This window comes from Pimephales promelas, chromosome 6, assembly GCF_988280905.1.
Source record: "Pimephales promelas chromosome 6, fPimPro1.hap1.1, whole genome shotgun sequence".
Classification (NCBI taxonomy): Eukaryota; Metazoa; Chordata; class Actinopteri; order Cypriniformes; family Leuciscidae; genus Pimephales; species Pimephales promelas.
Genome location: NC_142774.1, coordinates 4,595,900 through 4,622,623, shown reverse-complemented (window position 1 = coordinate 4,622,623; position 26,724 = coordinate 4,595,900). Strand labels below are relative to the sequence as shown.

The 26,724-nt window shown below is 34.4% G+C and overlaps 1 protein-coding gene and 1 long non-coding RNA gene across 2 annotated transcripts in view; both read left to right on the top strand.

Moving 5' to 3' along the window:
- Positions 1-625: 625 nt before the first annotated feature.
- LOC148978473 (uncharacterized) lies at positions 626-14,273 on the top strand. Its single transcript, XR_016168796.1, has 4 exons — positions 626-758; positions 6,032-6,093; positions 11,705-11,845; positions 13,943-14,273. It is a non-coding gene; the product is annotated as an uncharacterized LOC148978473 (long non-coding RNA).
- Positions 14,274-22,835: 8,562 nt separating this feature from the next.
- The window catches only part of inpp4b (inositol polyphosphate-4-phosphatase type II B), a 237,456-nt gene continuing 233,567 nt past the window's right edge, over positions 22,836-26,724 (top strand). The window contains exons 1-2 of the mRNA XM_089131969.1: positions 22,836-23,005; positions 25,627-25,867. The gene's annotated coding sequence lies outside the window, so the exon portion shown is untranslated. The remainder of the gene's footprint in view (positions 23,006-25,626; positions 25,868-26,724) is intronic.

The following is a 26,724-nucleotide window of genomic DNA, read 5'->3' as shown; positions in this document are numbered from 1 at the left end:
TTCTGTTATATATAGTTAATCTTTAGAAACATTAATAATTAATAGCACTATTATTATGATGTTTTGTGCAAACAATACTCAACAATTTATAATACACAAATGATATGCAAATTTCTCTAATGATCTATTTTATCATATTAAATGTTTAGTATAATATAAACTATTAGTCATTTTAGTGTTTACTTTTTATTTTGTTTTTTCTAATTACAGTAATATTTCAAGATGAGTACTTACAGGAATTAAATAGTTTATGTATACTTGATGATCCATACATATATTTCTAGGAAAAAACATTTGTTTCTTTTTAGAAAAATCTTGTTAAAATCTATCAAATGTGATCGATCAGGCGTCGAGGAACATTTATTTATTTTTGCATTGCATAATATGTTTCTGACTCTTCTGTCAGCCTTAAAGTCATGGACCACTTTATGTTGTTTTACATTAGAGCTTTAAAAAAAAACTTGTGTTCAATGGGACTATTCCTTAACTTCTTGTTCCCTCAAAGACATTGCATCAGGGTAAAAGCCACATGGTCTCACAGCCTGTCTGTACATCGGTTTGACTTTTATCTTCTGGTAAAGAAAAACATTTGAGACGAACGCTGTGCTCTTGGTCTTCTGCAGATTCGTCATCCCTGAACATCCTTGTGTCCCTGTCGCTGCGGTGGACCGGCTCGCCTTCCATCACAGATGATCGTGAGGAAACCTGAAGCATCAGCCCTCTTGATCAAGCCCAGGCCCAATGCAATATGACACGAGGTGAGCTGTTACCTTGAGTCGAACACAGCACGAATACAGAAGCTGTGGGCCACCGATTCAAGCGTGTCTCTCTGACTAGCTCCGATGGGTTTTGTAGAAGTGAAGCTTGTTTATGTAACACTGCTCTTCATTATAGATGTGTCTAGTGTAAAATCCACTCTGTGGATGTTTAGGTTGTGTTTATCACACTTGAGCTGATGGTTCAGTAGAGGTGGGATGATGGGTCACGCATCTCAAATGTTTCATTGTGTGTTCACTCGGACACCTGCTGTTCAACCGTGTTTTCAAATCACAGGCTGGAAAGTGAAAAGTCTGATTTATTCTTAAGAATTTGATGGTTCCTATATATTACAGATTGAAAAAAAAACAAAACCGATTTGAGTCCCGTTGGGCATGTTAACACTTTTATAGGAAAAAGGTTTTATCGAATCTTAAAGTCCCCCTGTGGTGAAAATCAAGCTTTTGATGGTGTTTAAATGTCTATGTGGTGTTTTTAATACGCTTTAAGACAAACCATGTGCAAATTCATAAGTCGACAGTGTTGCTGAGTAGTTTCTCCTTAAAACTGAAACACGGTTCAAAATCACGGTTTGAAATCACTGGTGTTTCTGACGTCACACAGTACTTTGTAACCAATCAGATCAACGTGTGATCGTCAACCAGTGGATCTCTGAGCTGAGTGAGTGAGTGGAGGCGGGGCTCATTTGCATATTTGTAGAACCGCATACTAAATGAGGCAAGGGTGTCGAGTTACATTCAAGCTACTTTAAGGAATAAAGATTTTTTTCCAAGGAAAAATCTTTTAAATATGTCATAAAAGTATTGACTGTAGGGGGACTTTAAATAGTTCTGTCAGATAAGGAATATAATATATAAAAAAGCTTTCCATCATGGCATCGTTTCATGGATTTAGATTTATGAAATAATTTTGTATTAATTTTGTATTTTAATACATTTTTATGAATTAAGCAGCACTTAAACATACTTTATCATTAGAAAAAAATAATAATAACTAGAGCCAGACCGATATATCGGCAGGCCGATATTATCGGCCGATATTAGGCATTTTCCAAACTATCGGTATCAGCAGTTATAATGGCCAATAAATAAATATTTCAAAAAATTTAATTAAAAATGGATGAAATACGCTTGAACCTTGTCACGAGTGTTGGAGTTGTATAGTTTGTCCACCAGAGGTCACTCTACACAGTCCCTGTTAACCACAAAGCTAGCTCATGCCACTATCATCAGTGGAAGACCACTAACGTTAACATTAATGAGCTTTGGTTCCTCTGTTCTGTTGCGACAATAAAAGAAACAAGTTTCTTTTTAAAATGCATTATCATATTGTTTTAGTTAAAACTCATACATAACTACAAATAACTATGTTAGGGAAATCTGTTAATGTTTTGTTGCTCGTTTCTGAAAAAAATATATATATATCGGAATATCGGATTTTAAAACCAACAAATATTTGTATCGGTATCGGCCTTCAAAATCCTTTATCGGTCGGGCTCTAATAATAACCTGTTAAACATCATAGTATTATCTAATTGTGATTGTGCCAGAAAAATATGATCCTGACTCAATTTTGATGTCAATTTTAATCATTACTCTTCAGTGTCACATGATCCTTCAGAAATCACTCTAATATGATGATTTGATCCTCAAGAAACATTTCTGATTATTATCAATGCCGCTTCATATTTTTATGGAAAGCCATGATAGTTTTTGTTTCAGTATTCATTGTTTAATAGAAAGTTCAAAAGAACATTTAATTGAAATATAAATCTTTTGTAACATTATAAATGTCTTTAATGTCACTTATATATTTTCAAAACTTTATGCATATGGACACTTTTTTAAAAAAATCCTAATTATTTCAAACATTTGACTTGTAGTGTAAAAAATATATAATAGCTTTAATATATTTTTCTACTTGATCTACTTTTTCAAAAAGGTAGCTTACTGGGTGAGATGAAACCTGAGATATAACCTGCATCTATTTCTTTCCTCTGCATGCAAAACACAAAAGATATTTTGTACAACTTTAGGAACAAAACGTTATTGATTTTTCTTCTTGTCAGGAACAAAAAAGGTCGAAATTGATGTGTAAAAACTCATTTGCATTCCCTTCGCATTAGTAACTTTATCAGTGTGTCCCCATAATGTATTACACTTGCTGTTCTTATTCTCGTTTATTTCTCCGACTGGACTGCAGAGAGAGATTCAAATCAAGATCCCCCCCCCCCCCCCCTTCCCCTTCATCATCATGGCTCATCTGGTAATAGTTTCTTTCCTTGTGGTATAGCAATAATCATTCCTTATTATCTTCAAAGGCGTCCTGATGTTCATGTTGATTTGGTTTTCATGATGCTTAGAAGACAATTAGTGGCCTGAGGTCTTTAAGATGAGTTTGAAGACGTGCTGCTCAGAACTGCAGCGTTGGCCACACACACGTGACTGTGTTTTGTACATCATCTCCCTGTTTTACCATAATATAATAAGCCATTTTCATGCTATTAAGAGCCTTTAAAAAAATCACTAAAGAAAAATGTTGGGGTAACCCATTACAAGTAACCCGATTTATGTAATCCGATTACTTTTTTTAACAAGTAATGAAGTACTTTTTACATTTACAGCAGAATATCTACTCTAAGCTACTCTTTCAAATAACTTCACAGGTTCCTTTGTTTTCCCATGTATTGACTGACAGCTCTCCAGTCTCCATGTTGACATAAATCATAATTGTGTGTGTGTGTGTGAACATGATGATTATTGTAGTTCTAGACTAAATGTGATTTACTCATTCCGCACAAAAACAGATTCAATATAATTCAAAATGAATAAAATATTGAAAATACTTAAATGTTAAATTTCATTTAATATTTGAAACAATGTCTTTGCTGATGACCTTCAATGATCCAATTCACTCATACTAATAAGCAAAAATGACTTTTTATTTTCGTTTTTATTGCTGAAGTAAGAGTGTTGAAGTTTCTTTTCGAGAAGTGGTTTGTTTGAGCTGCGTCCACGTATTTGTGAATTATGTTTAGTAGCCTATACATTTTGACAGAATACACAGTTACTCTTGAATGGCTGTCAATGGAGAAAGATACTCTTTGCTGCTGCACTCTTACAAGAAATGGTTCTATTTAGAACCAGAAATGGTTCCATCCCCCGCTTCATATATGGAACTCCAAAATGGTTCTATATAGAACCATTTTTTTTTGGTAAAAGGTTCTATTGGCCAAGTACGGAACCCCAGGGTTCTATATAGAACCCAGAGGAACCCTTTTTTTTAAGAGTGTAAAGAACCTTTTAGGGGTTCCAAATACTGAAACGCTATACGCTGATAGAACCTTTTAATGTTCTATATAGAACCTGAGTGTAGTTAGCAGGGGAAAACGTGTCCATGCTAACCAGCTAAACCTTGACCCGCTGGTACTTACCACTAGGTCACCGTCTCACACACACACACACACACACACACACACACACGTGTTAATGTTATTTTCCCCAAAACATGGCGTTTTAGCAGTAGTCTAAAAGTCCCTGAGCATTTGAAAAAAGAAAAAGCTTAAATGCTCCAGTTAAAATGCTTGAATGCACTTCCCAGTTAAAGCGCATGTTTGCTTATCAAGAGGATTTTCTTCCTGAAGGGAGGAATCTCGGTCTAAGCTCAGAAATGCTCTTGTCGGGATCACAGGATTGTCTCCAATTTAAAGCATTACCCAGTAATTACATACTGTGTGGGCACAGCAGGCTCACTGAAGGCTAATTAAATGCAAACGCTCTATGTTCTTGAATTACGCTTTGACGCTTCTATATATGGGATGAATTTAGTCTCAAATTGATTAATAAATGCATGCAATTATCCTTGAACTTTACAAATTTTGCAGGTATGCTTTAATATCCACAACCAATTGCCTTTAAACTTGCGTGTGCAAAATATATTATAAATATATTTTATACAAACAGAGACAGTTCTGTGAATACAAATGTTTTGAGTCGATCTCATTTGATTCATTTGGATTTTGATACTGTCTTCATGAGGTTTTCAAGCATTTCACAACCCACACACAAACAACAGGCCTGGTGTTAGTTATTAATGCCTGCACAACTACCCATCTATTTGATAAACTCACAAATGTGCATTACTGGGTTGTTTTTTAACCCAAACATGGACAAACCCAAATGTTGGGTTAAAAATCTTAGTTAAACATTTAACCCAATGGCTGAGTTTGTCCATATTTGACCCAAAGATGGGTTAAAACAACCCAGCATTTTAGTTGGGTTAAAAATAACCCAACTATGGGGTGGTATAGGACCTTCCCAACTTTTGGTTATTTTAACCCAACCGTTGGTTGCATGTTGAGTCTTTATGTTGGGATATCTTAAAATGTGTTGGGTCATTTGTTTATGTCGTTGGGTTATTTTTAGTTATAGTTGGGTTGAATACGTTTGCACTTCCTTCTATGGTTCAAATATTAACGGTCCAGTCAGTGACAGATAGTGAACAACAAGGAAACACTGAACAACAATGTTATATGTTCATTTTGAAAGAAAATAATGCTAATACTTTACAACTTAAGAATAACATGAATTTGCAGCATTCTGTACTAAAGACGTGGTTGTAAATACAAAACCTCGATTTTGAGGGCAGCATTTGCCCATGCGTATGTGATGTGCATTTATGGATCAGATGTCACGCGTGCCTTCATTGACTCGTTTCTATTTGATTCATTTGTATTTTGAGACTTTCATTTCAATTTAACGTTGTTATTGTTATCAATTCTAACAAATTTGTATGTCTCAAGTTGTTCATAGTGGGTGTGTGATAGAACAACTTTACACAAATGGCATGAATGCTAATGAAATCAGTTTGTGCCCTAATCTATAAATTATAAATCTTTCATTTGTCAACTCTCTGTACCGCTTCAACTGCAGATTGCATTTATTTTCTTAGACACAGAGGAATTTTATTTGTCAGCTGAAATAATTTGGCATTATTCGTGCCTGAGTTGATCTTTAGCCTAGCAGGCCCTTGATTCGGAGAGCGATGTTTCAGACAGGTTGAGCGTAATTGAATTCATTAGGAACTTCATCAAGTGTATTCCCCTGTGATGAGCGAGCCCTTCTGCTGTATTATCTCCAAGATCCAACTTTAATTGTATTACGGTCCACAACTCTATTATTCTGCTCTTTGATGTTCTGCAGACAAAAAAACACAATGATGAGGATTTCCTATTTACCGCTGCACCTTTCAACAGATTACAAGAGTGTCTGGAAGATCGGGAGAGATGTGAAATGCTGTTTGGGAAAGATGCATGATGTGAGTATGAATCGCAGAAGACTTCAATAGAAAACATACAACAAAAATAAGCAACCTGGGAGGAATTTTATTTCATGGCATATCACTATAGTTATGTTTGTGTGAAATTGAATGAAGACATTTTTATATTTTTAGATTATCCAGTCAATGAAATACTTAGAAGGGGTGGCATCCACTTGATTATTTTCTTCATTTAATGTGAACAAGATTGACACAAACTAAAATATTACATTATAACAAATGAAAACAATTCTGATTCCCTTTCCATCTTCTACCTCAGAAGAGTTTGTGAAAAGTAAAGTCCTCTGAGGTCTGGTGGGGTGAAGCCTGTGGCCTCGTGTGGCCAAAAACAGCTTAGAAAGACACAGAAGTGGAAGAGCTGAGAGAGCACAGACTGGGTTTGGAGTGAAGACAATAGAGGTTTAAAAAATCAATTACTGGACGTCCGAGGGGAACTAAGAGACTAAAGTGGAAATTATTTCTAATCCAGCTTTGGAATGATTTGCTCATCCCTTGTGGCTTTGTGTTTTTGTGCATATTTGAGCACACCGTGCAATTAATGCAGCCCTGAGTAATAGAGTTAGTTCACAACGAGAGATGGAAGACATTTTAACATTTACCTTTTTTATATTTCATTCACTCTAAAAAATGCTGGTTGTTTTAACCAAATTTTGGGTAAAATATGGACAAACCCAGCCATTGGGTTACATTTTTAAATGATAATTTTAACCCAATGGTTGGGTTTGTCCATATTTTACCCAAAATTGGGTTAAAACAACCCAGCATTTTTTAGAGTGTTCATTTAATTCATTTCAATTTCATTCATTCATTCATTCATTCATTCATTCATTCATTCATTCATTCATTCATTTTCATTTAATTCCTTTCATTCATTCAATTTCATTTCATTCATTCAATTTCATTCATTCATTCATTCATTCAATTTCTTTCCATTCCTTCAATTTCATTCCATTCCTTCAATTTAATTCCATTCCTTCAATTTCATTCATTCAATTCCATTTCATTCATTCAATTCCATTCCATTCATTCAATTTCATTCCATTCCATTTCATTCCATTAATTCATTCAATTTAATTTTTTATTCCATTCATTCATTCATTCATTCAATCAATTTCATTCAAGTTTAATTCATTCATCCATCCATCCATTCCATTCAACTCCTTCAATTTCATTTTATTCCAATTATTCATTCATTTTATTTCATTCATTCATCCATTCAGTTTCATCCCATTTCTTCAATTTCATTCCATTCCTTCAATTTAATTTCATTCATTCAATTTCATTCCATTCATTCAATTTAATTTCATTCGATTCATTCAATTTCATTTCATTCATTCAATTTCATTCCATTCATTCAATTTCATTCATTCAATTTCATTTAATTTTTTCATTTCATTTCATTCATTCAATTTCATTCCAAGAAGTGTCTTGTGAACGAGTCCATCAGATTTGAACCCTATAGTGAATATTTGGTCTCACGCTCAAAGGAACTGGGAGACATTTTTCAACTACTCATGAACTTTTTAAATCCATCAGCATTGAGTGGCACAACACTGACTCTTCTTCCTGTGAAAAGCTGTCTGCAAGTTGAAGACAGCTATTCTGTGCCAACTTACTGCATCTACAGTATCGTGCGATTCTTGCTAATTTCCTGACCAGCGGTTTGTGATTAAAATGGTTAACCTTAAAAAGACCACTGAATATCTTGGCGCATTTTATAAACTAAAAGTAAATATAAAACTATTAGAATTAGAATACTGAATATCAACTCATTATTAAAAGAAAATATGGAATTCTATCTGATCATTCCTTGTTGCATAACTTTTCATTTGTGGCAAGCAAGCCATGGTCAAGTGTACTTCAAACATCATGGCTTCCCACACTTGACAAGAGAAGGAATCAACCAGACTCAGGATTTCACTCGTTCTTCAATTTATTTGACCAGTAACAAGGAAGGTGAAAAACCTTTAAACATACAAAAAATAACAAATTAAATAAAGTTCAATATTTCCCATCAAAATACAACAAGCAAAGGCAATATTCAAATGTGCAATATTCTCCTGTTCTCCAAAGCTTTAAAGGACTCCTCGCAGAGAAGCAGCTCAATACCAGCTGCTAGAAAGGCTCCTCACACAGTGACAGACCTCACTGTGCTAGAGATGCATTTATTATTATATTTCTCAGCAGATATATTCGATATATAGACATACAACCTCCCATATTCTGGAAAAACCTTCATTCATGGTTTTCACAAACTTAAGAAGCAGCACATCTGTTTCAACACTGATAGAAATGCATCAAATCATCATATTAGAATGATTTCTAAAGGATCATGTGACACCGAAGATTGAAAAGGTAGCTATCTTTAAATATTATGTTAAATTTAATAATATTGTGCAATGTTCTAAGATTTATTGTTCAAATAAATGCAGCATAGGTGAGCAGAAGAGACTTCTTCAAAAACATTGAAAAATCTTCCCCAAACTTTTAAAACAGTAGTGTATCTGCAGTGTCACTCATAACAACAACCCGGGAAGTGTGTGTTTATGCGTGTGTGAGTGTTATCATCTCAAATGAGCAGCAGTAGTCACAACAGTGCAGTCATGTCAGTAAAGCTGAATTGGATGTAACATGAGTCATTAATCAACCTGAGCCAGGCAAATAGAGGAGGGATGTGAAGCTGAAATGATTAAATGGCTCTCCGTAAGGTAAGCGTCTCAGCAGAAAGGCTGCAGCGTGACGCTTGTTCTGGCACATTCCTCAGGCTGCCCGAGACCAGAGTAATCAAACCCACATGAAGTTCTTCATCAGTGTCAACTGTTTCTCATCGCGGTCTAATCCTCCCCGTGTTTCTGTCTCTTCGTATTGCGTTTTTTTCCCCTCTACGTCCTCCAAAAAGCTTGTTTTCATTCCATCTGCTGAGTAGCAAACACAGGGAAGCGTTTGTTTGGCTCATGGGTGTGTGTGGGCCCTTTTCATGTTCTTCCCATCCTGGGTTTTTTTTCTTTCATATTTTCTTTTTCGTACAAACGTTTACACAAACAAATCATGATTCTTTAATAACTTTCGTTCTAAAATGTTTTCCAAATTCACGGAAGAAAAAAACCCCGAGTAAAATCACTTAGTTCAGTGAACTGTTGGATTTACTGGAGTAAAATATACTCCATATGTCATATACGACACTTTTTGCCAAAGCGTAGAGATCCAACGCTCATTTAGCGTCAAAGGCACCCTTTAGCGTCAAATGAGACGCTTCGGTTATGGTAGGTTTAGGTCTGGGGTAGTGTTAGGGTTACACCACTAGGAGGCGCCTTCTGGCCCATATATCTGCGTCTCATTTTACGCTTTGGCAAAAGCGTCGTATATGACGCCTTGGGATGAGAACGGGCTCGCTATAATTGCTGATGACTTGAAACTACACTCCTAAGCGTTAAAGAGCTGAGCAAGTTTTCCAAAGGAGACTTTTTAAATGGATAAAAATGATTCTGTGAAACTCACATCATTTTTCCTCAACTGACTAAAGTTTAAGAGTTTTTAAACTACTCTAAAGATTACATTTCCTGAAATAATGAGTTCTCTCAAGTGTAGATTCATGTGCTTTTTCAAACAGGTCGTGTAAAGCAAATCCTAACGGCATAAATGAGAAATGCTCTCCGTCCTATATCCTGACGGAGAAAAAATCTTTTTTGGCAGCACCTTAATGAAAAGTGTTAAAGGTCGATCACTTTTTTTTTGTCTGCTACAAATGTGCCCATCCAAATATGATTAATCATGGCTCTTCCATATGCAGTGGAAAGCTATTATGGTTAGCTGTTACGGGGCATTTGCCAGCAGACCCAGACTGAATTTTGAGCAGGTCTGTGTGCTGTGTTTTGAATAATGCAGTGGAGACGGGTGACAAACTCAGAGGCATTAGATTACTGCTACGATGAACATAACGAATCTTCGGAAATGACAGATCTGTCAAATTACTGCTGTTGCCATCACATGATTTTTATTTATCTGATTTTTTTACCAGAAAAATGTGTGATGGGACCTCATCAGGAATTCATCATTAGTGAGTTGCTTTGGATATAATGAATAAATGTAATATAAATGAAAGCGGAGAAAACTGAAGTCAGCCTAACTCTGCTTAATATTAGCCAATAGCCTTCACAGCCTAGAATAAATGATGTCAGCGAAAAGGAAATCTATCTATCTATCTATCTATCTATCTATCTATCTATCTATCTATCTATCTATCTATCTATCTATCTGTCTGTCTGTCTGTCTGTCTGTCTGTCTGTCTGTCTGTCTGTCTGTCTGTCTGTCTGTCTGTCTGTCTGTCTGTCTGTCTGTCTGTCTGTCTGTCTATCTATCTATCTATCTATCTATCTATCTATCTATCTATCTATCTATCTATCTATCTATCTATCTATCTATCTATCTATCTATCTGTCTATCTGTCTGTCTGTCTGTCTATCTATCTATCTATCTATCTATCTATCTATCTATCTGTCTGTCTGTCTGTCTGTCTGTCTGTCTGTCTGTCTGTCTCTTTGCCTGTCTATCTGTCTGTCTGTCTGTCTGCCTATTCTGTCTATCTATCTATCTATCTATCTATCTATCTATCTATCTATCTATCTATCTATCTATCTATCTATCTATCTATCTATCTATCTATCTATCTATCTATCTATCTATCTATCTATCTATCTATCTATCTATCTATCTATCTATCTATCTATCTCTTTGCCTGTCTATCTGTCTGTCTGTCTGCCTATTCTGTCTATCTATCTATCTATCTATCTATCTATCTATCTATCTATCTATCTATCTATCTATCTATCTATCTATCTATCTATCTATCTATCTGTCTGTCTGTCTGTCTGTCTGTCTGTCTGTCTGTCTGTCTGTCTGCCTATTCTGTCTATCTATCTATCTATCTATCTATCTATCTATCTATCTATCTATCTATCTATCTATCTATCTATCTATCTATCTATCTATCTATCTATCTATCTATCTATCTATCTATCTATCTGTCTGTCTGTCTGTCTGTCTGTCTGTCTGTCTGTCTGTCTGTCTGCCTATTCTGTCTATCTATCTATCTATCTATCTATCTATCTATCTATCTATCTATCTATCTATCTATCTATCTATCTATCTATCTATCTATCTATCTATCTATCTATCTATCTATCTATCTATCTCTTTGCCTGTCTATCTGTCTGTCTGTCTGCCTATTCTATCTATCTATCTATCTATCTATCTATCTATCTATCTATCTATCTATCTATCTATCTATCTGTCTGTCTGTCTGTCTGTCTGTCTGTCTGTCTGTCTGTCTGTCTGCCTATTCTGTCTGTCTATCTATCTATCTATCTATCTATCTATCTATCTATCTATCTATCTATCTATCTATCTATCTATCTATCTGTCTGTCTGTCTGTCTGTCTGTCTGTCTGTCTGTCTGTCTGTCTGTCTGTCTGTCTGTCTGTCTGTCTGTCTGTCTGTCTGTCTGTCTGTCTGTCTCATTCTCACAAAGAGTATTGGATGAAAACTTTTTCTGGTGAGAACTGAGTCTTTTCTGTGTGCCGTGTCTCTCAAGTTCCCATAACGCATCGTTCAAAACGTCTATCTGAGGGAGCAATTAACAGAACCAGGAGCGAAGCCAAGTCGACTGCGAGGCCAAGAGCTGAAACAGCACCGAGAGGACGCCCTGCTCATCAGAGGATTCAACTGCAGACACGTGAGTTACTGTATGACCTCATACACATCTACTGAAGTCTGCGGAGAAATATCACACGGCCAAGTCCAAGCCTAGGAGGATGTGTCCACGCAATCTTCAGGCTTCAGCTCACATCTGACCTCCAGCATGTTTACAGGGCATGTTTAGCCGAGCTTATTTGACTATATTTGAGTACTGAAGTAGAAAGGAAGCACTGTGTTTTAGCTAATACCTAAATAATAACCCTGTCTGGCCAGTGGTGATTGCAGTATTGTATGCCAGTGCTGTAGTTAGCCGAGAGCGTTTGAGTTTGTTGTGCTCTCACATCATCTGTCCTTTGTTTTAAAGGTCTCTGTGGTGCTGCTTGTTAACTGCTTTCCAACATTCTGCCAAATTCCCATCAACATCCCAAATATCAGGAGACGGTTTAATGCCTGGCAGCTTTTCCAGAAAAAAAGAAAGTGTGCCAGGCATTGCATACAAAGTTCTTCTATGCGCTTCTCAATTCTCATCTCCTGCAGAGAAAATTGATTACTAAAACTTAGCCTGAAAGTATTGATTTACAAGCTTTTTTTTTGCTAATTAAAAATAATTAATTCTGGGTAAGCAGGCACATTCCTGCTCACTCGGACTCTAGCGTCCGATAATGGATATGGTAACACCGAAAAGAAAAGGAGAAAAGCATATTATTATTTCAGTGTACGTCTATTAAATACAGAAATTAATTCAGACACATTCAACATTTCTCACATTATCACCGTTAATTCGCTATAGTTCAGAAACTTTATACAAGAACTCAAGGTTAATCAAATCAGTTGATATTTCACCATTTTGGTCCATTCTTCTCACAAGTTAATTATGTTGAATATCTGTCGGCTGTTAAATTTAACTACACGATTAGATAATACCAATTTAGGTCGACCAATTACCAAGCAATGCTTAATTTTGTTCGGTCTGCGGTGTAAAAAGGTCGCATTAGCAATTTAAGAAACAACACTTAAACAAAACATGGTCAGGTCAAAGTGTCTGAATAATTTATGGTCCTACATTTTTATAAATTGTACTGGTAGTCCACTGAGAATATTTGGGTATAAAATGTCACAGTTTACTTTATTTTGCTCTCCTCACTTACATAAATGAACTATAGTGTCCTGCAACCAGTAAAATTATATCTGGTGTTTCAATAATTTTGCGTTTGACTGTATAATGAACTATAACATAATATTAAAGTCAATACATAAATGTTGATGAAATAAACAGCAGACATTTCTAAATATCATGTATATATGAAGAGTTCAGATGCAAAAGCCTCTAAATGCCATTTGAAATTTTCTTCTAGAATGATAATTTTTATCAAGCTTGTATATTTAAGTTCAGTGATTTCACTTAAATGTCAATGATAATTACCGATTAATTGTTATTTAAGTGAAATTACTGAACTTAAATATACAAGTTTGATAAAAATCATCATTAAAGAAGAAAATTTCAAATGGCATTTAGAGGCTTTTGCATCTGAACTCTTCATTCATATATATATATATACATACTGTCAAATGATTAATCGCGATTAATCGATCCAAAATAAAAGTTTGTATTTACACAATATATGTGGGTGCACTGTGTATAATTATTTTTGTATATATATAAATACACACACATGCACAAAAATATTATTTATATTTAAAATATTTATATAAAATATAAATTATATATAAATCTATGTACAGTATATACATGAAAATATTTCTTAAATATATATACCAGCATGTGTGTGTATTTAAAACAATTATACACAGTGCACACACATATATTATGTAAACACAAACTTTTATTTTGGATGCGATTAATCGCGATTAATCGCGACAGCTCTAGTATATATATATATATATATATATATATATATATATATATGGTTATTTTTATCATGGCCAAAGAGTGTTTTTACCCATGTGGTGTGTATCAAACTAAATTCAGAGCAATAAAATGATATATATGATGCAAGAGTGACCAGGAATGTGTCTTTATGAGCCCAAGCTCTTATATGCTGTCTTTTCCCTCCTCATTTTATCCCGTCATCTCTCTACCTGACCTCGCTTATAAAAATTCATATTTCTGCAGCTCCTGTCGGCACCCAGCCCTTCCTGAAGAGGAACACACCCCACCGGGGCTCATGGGAACCGTAGGCATATGACACGTCAGTACCTGAGGCTTTTTCATGGATGGATGATGCAGTTTTTCATTTCTCCCACTGTCTGTCTGGTCTCGGCTCTGTGGTCATGCGTGGAGGTCATGAATCGCTGACAGGTGATGTTGTACTTTACATGCATGAGCAATAGAGGTTTGCCACTGAAACCCAAGGAGTTATTTTGTGGCTGAGTGAGTGTGATTTGTTCAACGTACAGATATGTAGTCGCAGTCTGTGTTGAAAGATGAATTAATCAGTCGAAACGCTGTTTTGAGCGGATGAGTCTTGATTTTAATTTAAGAAATGCCAAGTACCAATTAAAAATAAAACAGTCAAACTTTTGACAAGCTAATTAGACGAGTTGAAACAGAATATTTTTAGCCAGCGTCATTTTATTTTTTTAATTTAAAACACTCAAGTGTGTGAATGTGCTTCGTTTAATTAAATCCAAATAACAATCCTACAAGTTGTCGAAAAGAAAAGCAAATCTAAACAGGAGCATAAAATACCAACACACTTTCATGGCAGTTCGTGACAGTTTTATGTTCGGTGACTTTTCGGTGACTTTTCTTCTAAAAATTGTATGTTTCCATACGAATCACGAAGTTGTAAAAAAAAGTTGGTCCTTCATTAGATTGGGCTTTAAAATACAATGCGAAGACACTTTTTGACCAGCAATTATGATAATTAAGTTCAAATTCAAATTCACTAATGGATAAATTTGTGAACTAGTTTGATAGATTCATAAAAAAAGATCTGACTCAAAAGAATAATTCACTTACAAATTCAAAACCAAAATTCCTACTCGCTGTGTTTCATTTATTTCTAATATAAAACGCATACATTTTAACAACTATAAGTTGGTAAAGTAATCATATTAATCTTCATAACTTTGTTGTATAAGCGTCTATACACTCTTTTAATCGACAATTGCTCATTTGAGCATTATATTTCAACGCTATATTTAAGAATTTAAAATATTACATTTTTTTTAATCCCTTAAAGTACAGATATTTGCAAATTGTAACTCATAATTAATTTATAAGACCAAAAGAATGTTTTTTTCGTCATTTTTCTGGTGGGTGATCGTGTTTTAAGAGCCGTTTTCTATCCCCTCGTCCATTTGTCCAGCTGGAAAATCTTCCCCTCGTCATTTTCTGAACAGTCAATGGTGTACGTTAGAAACTCGCGTTGATTTCTTTGAAACGACTGGCTTTTGTTTTTGTTGTTGCCCGAGTATCTGAAGCACAAGCTGTAAAGGCTCCGCCCTCTTCAGGAAAGAGGCATCGGTTTATTTGCATTTAAAGGGACACGCACAAAAAGGCGTGTTTCTGCTCACGCCCAAATAGGGGCAAATTTGACAAGCTATAATAAATGTTCTGTGGGATAGTTTGAGCTGAAACTTCACAGACATTCTGGGGACACCAGAGACTTAAATTACAACTTGTGAAAGGGGCATCCTAGCTGGAATTTTAACGTCGAGTCACTGTTGAATCAACGCAGATGCCAGTGTTGGATAACCGTTGAATTTTGAGGTTGTAGCCTACAAATGTTGTTGATTTGACGTACAACTCAACTTCTATGTTGAATCCATAGTGAGTTCAACTATTTGGTGTTCAACGTTGTTTTGACGTTGAATTCATGTTGAACTGACATTATTTCAACAACATTTAAAGGTTTAATGTCAGTCGAATGCCAAAGAGTCCAGAAATGAGCATCCAAACACACAAGCCCTATGTTGGGGCCATGATATCAAAGAGTCATGAGGATCCCATTTACTTGGGATAAAATCAAACCTCCTAGCAACCACCTACAGCACTGCATGGCAACGCCCTAGCAACCACCTTAGAAGTTTTGGATGGACAAGCAGACTCGCATTTGCTTCAATAAATGTCCAAATGCAGTTTGTTTTTTTATGTGCTCTGTCTTGGTCATAAACAGGGGTGAGCACTTGTTCTCCTCTTCATTACAATGGCACTTTGATGTCGGAGGGTTTCGCATCCAAAAGCCTGAGGACTGGTTTTATTGCTATTTTTTCAGCTCACACTTGCACCTTGAGGAACCAGAAGGGCCTTGGCGCAATTTTGCAGGATGAAATGTTTGTATTGATCTCGGCAGGAGAAACACTCCAAATGGTTTCTTCTGTTCTTTTTATTATTTGTTGCCATGACAGACACATTGAACAAAGCAAACAAACCCAGTGAGGAAATACAATTTCCCTCTCAGTACATCAAACAGCGGACGATAGGGCAAAAAGCTTGTGCGAGAGTGTGCATGTCTTTGGGCAACATCAAGGCCAGAGCCATATTTTATACTGGTAAAACGTGCTATAAGTTATGTTGTTGACAGTGGTGTGCGATGGTGTTTTAAAATGAGGAGGCAAAGTTTTTTTTAAACATTTTTTATATATATCAAATGTGTATTCATGAACTGGCTTTTTACATTTTATTATATTGTCGTGTGACGTCAACTTATGATGTTGGCTTGGTTTTAGCATTCAATGTAGGGTTGCCAACCGTTCCGTATAATACGGAATCGTTCCGTATTTGTCGCATAAAAGTCTTGTTCCGTATTGAACTGATACGGAACGCACTTTGTTCCGTATTTTTGAGAATCAATTCAGTGCAAATCCATGACAGACACATCTTCTAATATATCTCAGACTATGAATGAAGACTCCACTCGTGATCGACTAGTTTTACCGCAAATTAGTTAAAATATCCTCTAATCTAGAGCGATCTTGCCTGCAAGCTTGAGCTTCTAACGGAGCGGACGCAAAACCAGGACTGGAGTCAAAGCACATTCCTCTCTACACTCTAAGCATTCTGTTATCACTCCGATTTCATCCACTACGGGTTTTCCAGTCTCACTCACAGGAAAAACTCTTCCGCATTCAATCGGTTTTAAAATGTAATCTTATGTTTTACTGACTGCTCTCCCGCAAGAATTTTTTTTTTACATTTTCAGGTTAAATGCATCAGATCAGATCAAAATTAAGAGCTTCAAGCCATGAACTGCTCGTTAAACAGATAAGATAAAGCATCGATTTGTACTAGGACAATAAAGAGGGCTCAAACATCTTTTTAGTTGTGAGAGTCTCAGTCTACATTACATTATCAATGGTGTTTTCGGATGCCAAACAATTATTATAATAATGTAATAATGATTTATATAATTATTCCTATGACGTAAAATCCATATAGGCTACTATATAAATGAAAATTAATATTTCAAAAGTATATTTTTATCAACATTACACTATAATATAGGAAAATTAAAATACTTTTGTCCTATTTCTACACTTACAAGAAATAAACCCTTGAGCTTTTATTTAGGAGAAAACAGATAGCCATGCTGATCGGGTGATTAATTCAACTAAAAAAAAAAAAAAAATATATATATATATATATATATATATATATATATAAATCCATGGTTCATTGCTGGCAAAATGATCATGATAGCCTTCATATATCTAGAATATGTGGTACAGTCATTGATTAGGCATACTTTGCTATTCTATAAATTAATATAGGCCTAATAAGTGATTATAATATGCTATATGAATTCCAAGGGTCATTACCGAATAAAAAAAAGTAGTGTTTTTACTTTTATTCCAAAATAACTAAAGGCAGTAACATTTTAAACAATATATTTTATTTGTAAACTGATGTTCAGCTCTTCTTTTTAGTCAACTTATTTTCATCAAGCTCGGTAAACACCGTCACAGACACGGAAATGTAGGCTACTCTTAATTTCTCCAAGCTAAAAATCTCCACAGTCATCATGTTTTCAGGCCGTTTCAAAAGCAGTTATATCTAAGTGGGTGAGATGTTTATACTTTTTACCTTCCCATTAACTCTATCATTGCGTCTTCATTAAGACTGATTCGCAAACGTGCACGAAAAAAAGAGGCAGGATTTATACAGAAATATATGAAGAGTTCAGATGCAAAAGCCTCTAAATGCCATTTGAAATTTTCTTCTAAAATGACCATTTTTATCAAGCTTGTATATTTAAGTTCAGTAATTTCACTTAAATGACAATTAATAGGTAATCTTCATTGCAATTTAAGTGAAATTACTGAACTTAAATATACAAGCTTGATAAAAATGATCATTTTAGAAGAAAATTTCAAATGGCACTTACCGACTTTTGTTGCCATGATTTTTGGAATGACTTATCGCGAAAAGAAAAAATACACATCTGTTAATGGAAACGGTGTAATTTCGCAATAATTTTTTATCGACTTTTAGGAAATTTCGCAGAAGTTTTGTGCAAATCTGTAATGGAAGCACGGCTAGTGTCACTAAAGAAAAACTAGTGGTTTTTACACTTTAATGTCACATTTTATAGTATTTGGGTTTTTATTTTTGCAATACAGATTATTTTCTCATCCAATTTTGGAGAGGCACTGCTGGTTGCTGATTTTTGCCCCTACGTTGTGTAGATAAAGCCAGCAGAAGATAAACATCCCATGCTAACCAGCGAGACCAGCACAAACGAGCACTTATTTCTCTTCAGCAGGGTTGAGAAAGGACCATGAAAATCCCATTCACTCTTCTTGAAGCAATAATGACTCGTGCAATAAAAACATATGGAGCTCTTGATATCTGAGAGAGAAGATTTTTAATTCACTTGATATGTTTGCACTGCATGATTGGATGGTTTCCAAGAGCCGGAGAGTTTGAACAGATGTAAAAACTACTGAGACCAACTCGCGCCGCCGGTCTTAAGATTGAATCCTTTTGTGGGTGCATTTCACCATGTGTTCAGATCAATTAATTGATTTTATGAGCCCGCCGTTATCTGTGCTCATGCCGGAATTACCATAAAAATTAGTTTTAGGCTAAAACACGTCCTCATTGAACTCATAATTTCAAATTCCAAGTAACAATATGACTTTTTTTCACACGAATGGCAGCGGGCTCAACAGTTTACCTGGTGTTTTCTTTGTTTTGCTGGATTAGCATTAGTAAAATAATTGTATTTTTTCCATTTAAAATCTCTAAACATCCTTAAAACAAGATGCTTTTATTGGTTAAAGCTTAACTTCATTTAACATTTTATTGTTTTAATGCCGTCGGCATAGTTTTTTCATGTGTTAAGCAAAATCCAACAACATTTAGAGAGATCTATGCATAAAACCTGCTCATCTTACAAAGACTTTACTGCTCATATTTCTTTTATTTTAAGGATTTTTTTACTGTACAACAACACAACAGACTGTTTTGAACAACTCTTTGCAATGTACACGCTGTTTATTATTCTTATGTAACATTAATGTCTTTACTGTCACTTTTGATCAATTAAATGCTTCTTTGCAGAAATAAAAGTATTACTGACCCCCAACATTTGGGTAACATTTTATTTCAGCAATCCACTTTAGACATTACTTTAAGTAAGTAGGGCTGTCAAACGATTAATCACGATTAATCATATCCAAAATAAAAGTTTGTGTTTACATAATATATGTGGGTGCACTGTGTATAATTATTTTGTATATATATATATATATATATATATATATAAATACACACACATGCATGTATATTTAAGAAAAAATATTATTTATATATAAAATATTTATATTTATATATAATATAAATTGTAAATCTATATACAGTACATACATGAAAATATTTCTTAAATATATACAAGCATGTGTGTGTATTTATATATATATATGAAGAGTTCAGATGCAAAAGCCTCTAAATGCCATTTGAAATTTTCCTCTAAAATGATAATTTTTATCAAGCTTGTATATTTAAGTTCAGTAATTTCACTTAAATGACAATTAATAGGTAATCTTCATTGCCATTTAAGTGAAATTACTGAACTTAAATATACAAGCTTGATAAAAATGATTATTTTAGAAGAAAATTTCAAATGGCACTTAGAGGCTTTTGCATCTGAACTCTTCATATACATATATAATAATTATACACAGTGCACCCACATATATTATGTAAACGGGTCAATGACGTGACGCCTAAATTTTCTGTCCGACTGCATTTTTTCAGGCAAAAATGGGTTTAAATGCCTATAAAGATACTGCATATTTGTAGTACCTCTCTCATGTATGTACTCACTTTAACTTTTCAAAAACTTTTTACTTATTTGTTATTATTTTGTTATTTAAAGTGTCAAAACATCATGTGGTGCGACCGTCCGGCCATAACTTCTGTTTTGAAAACATCTTTGAAATTACTCTGAATTAATTCAAATTTATATACTGCACTATTTGGCATGATTTCCAAAATGTTTTGTGATCCTTTAAAAAAATTCTAAGCATTTGCATTTATATTCCCATCATAATATACAAACAAACTTTGTCCGATGATGTCTATTTTATGAAATATCATGTGGTGCGACCATCAAAGAACTACCATTTTGGGACTTATATGTTGAAAACTATTCAAACACAGGAAGTTACATCATAAACCAATTTACCAAGGACCCATGGAAGCAGCAAGCAGGTTTTTAATTCTCTCAAATTGGAAAAAAAATAAACCTTTGTAATGGTTGGTATGTAGTTGCCAAATTTGGATGTCATGTGGTGTGACCTCAAAAAAAATTAATATTAAAGTTATTTCTACAAATATATATTTTTATTGTAAATTTCATAGTGACCTTTTTTGGCAAGCTAGCTTGTTTTGTTTTGGTGGCCATTTCTGTGCCTGTAAATTATGAATGAATTTGAAAATGTCATGTGGTGCGACCAAATATCATGTGGTGCGACCACTGCAGACTGTTTTCAATGATAGATATATGTCCTAGATTGGCAGTTTTATGCTTTTATATTCAATCGACGGTTTATTTTAAAAAAGTACTTTACTTTAGTATCATTTGGAAAAGATTTTTATGCAATTTGGGATTTTTTTAAATATATTTCAGACAGTTTATGTTCACTCTTTGTACAATATGAGAAAAATGCAAAAAAAAAAAAATAGAGCATGTAATTTCAGTTTAGTAATACTGCATTTATTTGTAGTGTATTTATTATTGCCTATTTATTTATATAAAACTATTTTAATCTATTTTACCAGATGCCACTGCCTGCCAAGCGAAAAAATTCTTACCCTGCAGCAAGAGCGGAGTAGAGAAGAAGAGTGAAATATTATTACAGTTTAAAATATCTGGTTTATATGTGAATATATAGTAAACTTTAATTTATTCCTGTGATCAAAGCTGAATTCTCAGCATCATTACTCCAGTCTTCAGTGTCACATGATCCTTCAGAAATCATTCTAACATGTAACCCTAGACCATAAAACCACTCAATGGGTCAATGTCATATGGGTCACATCCATCACACAATTTTTTTTTATTGAGATTTATACATCATATGAATGCTGAATAAATAAGCTGTCTATTGATGTATGATTTGTTTAGATAGAACAATATTTGGCCGATACAACTGAAAATCTAGAATCTGAGGGTGCTACAAAATCGAAACATTGAGAAAATCGCCTTTAAGGTTGTCCATTTATGTTTGCAATGTTGCTATATTCACTCACAAAAATAAATGTTTATACATTTCTGTTAGGACATTTACAAAATATAAAACATCTTTATTTAATATATATATAACATTATTATTTGTTAGAAAGAAATTCTAAGTCAAGTTAAATTAAATGGTGCACTTGTGTTTGTGATGTGATTTTTATAAAAAAATGTTTATTAAATTTTAATGTTCAAGAAAATTCTTTGAAATTTGTATAAAATCTGGTTTAAATCATTTTTATGTATAAAATGTATTGTTCATTGATCTCTTTAAATAGATTTTTAACTATATAAGGTCTTCATGTCATTTGGAGCGACCACTTGTCATGTGGTGCGACCAATAAAAGCAATCACTGTATTAAATTAAAAAATATATATATTTTATTTCTGTGGCTGAAATATGAATCGCAGATATAGTATGCTTCAGGAAATTAGATTTTTAAAACATTTCTATCAGTTTTATGTGATTTATAGGAAAAATAAGTCTGTTAACTAGAATTAAGAAGGCAACTCAGAAATTATAGAACAAAAAATGAGATCATTATTTACAAAAACTCAAAAGAATTGCAAATACTTGGTTTCTAAACACTTTACTTACTAAGAACTTGTAAAATAATGTTTAAGCATGTTAAAGAAATTAATAAATTTTAAGATAAATCACGGTCGCACCACATGACATTTTTTAAGGCTAGAGACAATTCATCTAGATGAAAAAACCCTAAAATCACTTAAATTCAATTTTTAAAATGAATTTAGGTCTACACAACATCCTTAATGTTTGAACAATTGCAACAGATATTATTATTTTTAGTATTTTAAAATTGGCCTGTGGAAAATCCTTATACGTCATTGACCCAAACACAAACTTTTATTTTGGATGCGATTAATCGCGATTAATCGTTTGACGGCCCTATAAGTAAGTGACTACCAGTGTTAGGAAGGTTACTTTTAAAAAGTATTGTATCTCGTTACTCATTTTTTCTTACCAAAAAAAAAAGTAATCCATTACTTTACTTAGTTACCCCATATGGAAAGTTACTTATTACATTACTTGTTACTTTTACGTTACTTGGCAGATCCCAGTATCTGTTCCTAAATGTGTAGGCCTACATAAAGTTCTACTATGCATAATACAGTGAAACTTGGGAATTATTATTTAATATTTTGCTGTCACCAACAACAAAGGCTCATGATGTCATTTTGGAGTTATGAATGTTGCCAGTAATTCTGACGTGACATGAACATAGCTCTTTTTTTCACATTCGTAAGCTCTTTTTTTCTGTGTCTGCAGGGAAACCTGCATTCAGAGAGCTTTAAAACCGGTCATCACTGCGAGAAAAGGGTTGAGAGAAAAGGAAATACTGCTTTTCGGGGCTGGTGTCGATACAGCAGAAGTGAAAGAGAATGGCTAATACACCTTACGTGATGACGAATCGATTAGCGTCCTTCCTAGTGTTTTTGAAGAGAGCCCAGAGCCAGTAGACCATAAGGTTGGTTTTTAAAGTTCAGCTTCTGTCTATTCTCCACAGCGTCAGCAAGAGCTCCAATGCACACGTTGTCAATAAGCATTAAAATGAGTGAAGAAAATAGTATGGCATATTGAGTGTGAAGGCGGTCTGACTGAAACAGAAGGAGCTCTTAATGTCAGGCCTGTCTGGTGTAGGAAACTTTGGGTTTAAGACTAGCAGTGCTTCAAAATCTACCCAGCCGACTCGTTGCATGGGCTGCTGACAACCTAAACAGCTTTTCTAACCTCTCGAAACCTCTACTGATTTAGGCAGTTTATAAAGTGACAGGCTTTTAAGACCAAAAATACATTTGCCTTCATTCTCTATGGCAGCACATGAAAACTGCACACCAAATGTGCGTCCTTTGCTTTTCATTATGCTGCATTAGTGCTAAAAGCTTGGAGTGAAATGACAAATAAAGGAATAAAAAATAAATTTTTCCCCCTGCCAAAATTCACTATAACTTCCGAACTCCCCTGGAGGACTTAAATATTGCTTTATATTAGCACAATTTGATGGTCTAATCAACATTAGAAATGCATAGGACACAAATAGTGGGTGTTTGATTCGTAAAGTTTAAGGAACAAACTTTTTTTAAGGTTCAAATCTTTGAATGAGTGATTTGTTTGGAGGCATTTAGCACTAGAAATCCACTAGTATGCCGAATTTTCTAGAACATGCTCATGCTGTGACTTTTATTCTAAAGTGATTTATATAATGCAAAAAAAAATCATGTACAAAGTGCAAATATTTGGATTTGTGTTAAAGTAGAGGAACAGTATGCATGAGCCTTTAAGCTTATTTAAATAGTGCATTTCCAACACTCTGCTAGTTTTCTCTTAAATAAATTTAGGCTTGGCGTTTATAGTAAATGTTGTTTGTGTTTTTTATTCCTGTTCTGAATACGATTAAATTTAAAGTATTTGTTGTGGAGTGAAGGGGAAGTAAAATACATGTTTTTAGAGTTTATAATGTTGGTGAACTTTTCCTTTTATTTACTGGTATTTATTAAATTTATTTCTGATTGTATCCTATGCAACTTTATGCAATGCTACTTATAGGCAGGTGTGACTAATTTTCTGGAAAATACAGTATTGCGCTTTGATACGATTTGTACGATGATCTTTACATAATAATTTTAGACATGCAAATGTACTGTACCAACCCAGTCTAATGAGAAAACAAGATGACAATTTCATATTTGATTTTTATGGAAATGTAACATTTATTGAAAACGTTAAAGATCAAGGCATAAGTATGGTATACGAAAATATGCGAATGAGATCATACGAAGGGTTATTATCGTTAACTAAAACTATTAAAAACATTTCTGTTAATTTAAATAAAATCAAGTAAATATTAGTTGAAAAACTTGAACTAAACGAAAATTAGAAATGTTGTCTTGTTGGTTGAAATGTTGCACGAATTATCGGCCATTATATCGGTATCGGACGATTTATGCTCATTTTTAATGCAATCATTAATCGCCCAATAAGAAATTTTGGCTTGTATATAAAAGCAGAATAAAATAAAGTACTTTTTTCTTCAGCTGAGACACTTCAGATTTGCACTGAATTGCTTGAAATATGATTGGAATCACTTCAAAAATACAGTAAAAAAATAAAATAAAATAAAAGGAAAATACAGTTTAGCGCAAGTCTATTATATAAGCTACATAAAATTCCTGATAGCATTATAATTGTGTGCTTAGGACATGGATTTTGATGGTGTGACTTTTGTTTTTGTAATCAGGATCTAAAAAGTCATATAAAAACTCTGATTTAGATTTATCGGCCGATATATATATATATATATATATATATATATATATATATATATTGGTTATCGGTTTTCAAATATAAAGAATCATCGGTCATCGAATCTGCCAAATTTTTCATATCGGTGCATCCCTAAATATGGCTAAATGACATGTACAAGTCAAATAAACTGTGCTTGGTCAGTTTTCATTTCCAAACCGATGAAATTTGGTCCGACGAAAAGAAGTAGTCTCGGTCCGGATCAAACTGAAAAAAGGTTTGGTTCGTTTCTTGTGTGAAAGCATTTCTGTATGGTTTGGACTTTCAGACCTTTTACAGGAAGTTCTGGTGGTTCCCAAAAAGCCGAAAAAAAAGAAGATGGGCGGAAAAATGAGCCGTGTTGAACTATGATCTGATGACATAATAAGAAGTCAACTTGCAGTCTTCTCCTCCTTTCCTGCCGGCGACGATAAAATTTTCGCACGACGAGGATGTTCATTTTAGCCTTGTTTCCTTCAAACATCCATGTAACAAATAGTTTACTTATTTATTTTATATTTTAATTATTATTTTGTATTTATTTATTTTTAAAGTTCTGTAGTGCGATCAAATAATTGCAGTGTGAAACCAAACCAAAACGTTCTGAAAGTATAAAATGTATCAAAATGTGAACTTAGGTTTGGACCCTGGTGTGAACTTTCAGGTGAGAAAACGCCCTAAATTGTGAACTAAACCACTAAACATGGATATTTCCCATTTGAAGAACAGTTCTGAAGTACTAAAATGACACCATGTCAATATTTTCCTTGCTATTGATCCAACTCTTATTCCATGCTCGCCTTATAGGCTGAGGGTAGCGTGGACGTCCATGATGGAGTGGGCCGAAATGCTCATCCCACAGCGCAACCGATCCTGACCTGCGCGGCCTTCTCTGCATTTATTCCTTTCTCCCGTAACTCCTGCCAGATTGAGGCCTACGTTGGGTCATTACCCACAAGCCTCTTTATTAAACTCATCTGTCAAACGGCACATCATAAAGCAAAAACTGAGCAGTGAAAAAGCAGACCCAGATCTCTCCGTCTGTTAGGTAAGCATCCCAAATCATTATCTCCTCGTCTCTGCTTGACTTTCTCTGTATGGGAAGTCAATGTTATTGACACACAGGCTTCCAGGAGCTTTCTAAACCATCTCTTCATGGTGTATTATTCCCAGCTGAAGTCGAGAGGTGAACGTGTCTTTTTGGGAGTTTTCATTGGATTTTTTTATGTTTCTGAATCTGATATGTAATGCGGTAAGTGGGAGAGATTTAAGAAGGTTGGCTGCAGATGTTATTAAACTGACATTTCGTTTTCCACCATCAATTAGCTTTGATACTAGTAGCAGAAGTTATGCTGCAACCAGTCGGGCTTGAAAGATCAATAGCATAGCAAACTGAGCTGGCGTTGTGAATATCTGAGATTATTCAATTCAATTCTCATTTATTTGTATAGTACGTTCACAATACACTTCGTTTCAAAGCGGTTTTACAGAAATTGCACGAGTCCACGTTAATCCAAAATCACAATTTATTCATTTAAACAATGTAATAAAGGCAGAAACAATGAGCTCATTGAGGTAATAAAAACTTTACTCGTTTGCAAATGATTTTGACATTTAGAAAAACGTTGCGGTGGTGCATGTTGATTCAGAGTTTGCGTCATCTGAAGTGCATGTTTGTCTGCTTGCTCTACTGTTAGGCTAAATTGCTCTACTGTTTGGAACTAGTGAAAATATTCACAACATAGTTTCTTGAACTTATCGTTTATTTAATAGTTGTATAAAATCAATATCACATTTGCAAACGTGCTGATTTGGGAACAGCACTTTTGTCCGTGTGATATAGAGCATCACAGTCCCGCCCACAGCCGGTGCCGGAAGTAAAAATTCAATACAATTTCTCCATTG